Here is a 1,111-nt window from a genome sequence, read left to right on the forward strand (position 1 = left end):
TTTTTCGAATTGGCTATGGATCTTGGCCCATTCTCCCTCACTGGCTGCTATTATTTACAAGTTTCCCTGATTGGCTGTCAGTCTGTGCCAATCTCCTGTTTGGCAGATCCCCTTCTCAGCTTCTGGTTTTGATGTCCTGATAATCTGACTGGTCTTTTCATACACCCCTGACTGGCTAATTGTATTGGCCAAATGCCCAAAATTGGCTGTTGGTACTCAGGCAATGCCTCAATGGCTGGTGGAAATGAAAAATGCCCCTCATTGCCTGAGGACATCGGCTGATGACCTTGACTGATCCCCCTTGTTGGCTGCTGGTTTTGACTGATTTTCCCCCACCAATTGACTGCAGGTTTCAACCAGTTCCTCTGATTGGCTACTGACATTGACTGACTAATCTGCCTCATTCACAGCTTACATTGACTGATCCCCCAATTGGTTATTGACTGATCCACATCATTGGCTGCAATTGCTGGTATTGACCGGTTCCCCTCATTTTCTGCTTGGATTTCCTGATCCCTCTCGTTGGTGATTGACGGATCCGGCCTGATTGACTGCTGGTATTTATGAACATTTTTCCCAGTTTACTGCACGCTGTTTTTAAATTGTGCTTTTATTTTTTAAAATTTTAATCCAAGTATAAAAATGTTTTTGGGAACCCGCTGTGGAATCTACAATATTGTCCTGTATTATAAAGATTCAATCCTTTTTATGGAAGTTTATGAAGTCCAGATTTGTAAATCGGCTCCAACCGCAATTATTTTTTTCAATGTAGCCTTCACAAATCCGACCAAAAATAATAAGTATGATATTCATTTGAAGAAAAGAAAATATGCATTGTTTCAGGTGTGAAATAATTGAAATGAGAGTTATGTCGAAAAAAAAAAAAGTTGATTTGACAAGAGAGTTTACTGTTGATTTAAACAAGATAGAAAAATGTGAATAATCTTTAGACTTTGCATTTTGGTCATTAAAAATATGCTCATGCTAAGGAATCAATTTCCTGTACAAGAGTGTTAGTTTGTGATTAGTTCTAGTGTTTTGTTACAATCAGTATTGCTTTTTTGTTCTTCTCATTAAAGATTAAGGCACACAGTGTTGTGGAGTCGAAGGT

This window comes from Neoarius graeffei, chromosome 20 (assembly GCF_027579695.1).
Source record: "Neoarius graeffei isolate fNeoGra1 chromosome 20, fNeoGra1.pri, whole genome shotgun sequence".
NCBI lineage: Eukaryota > Metazoa > Chordata > Actinopteri > Siluriformes > Ariidae > Neoarius > Neoarius graeffei.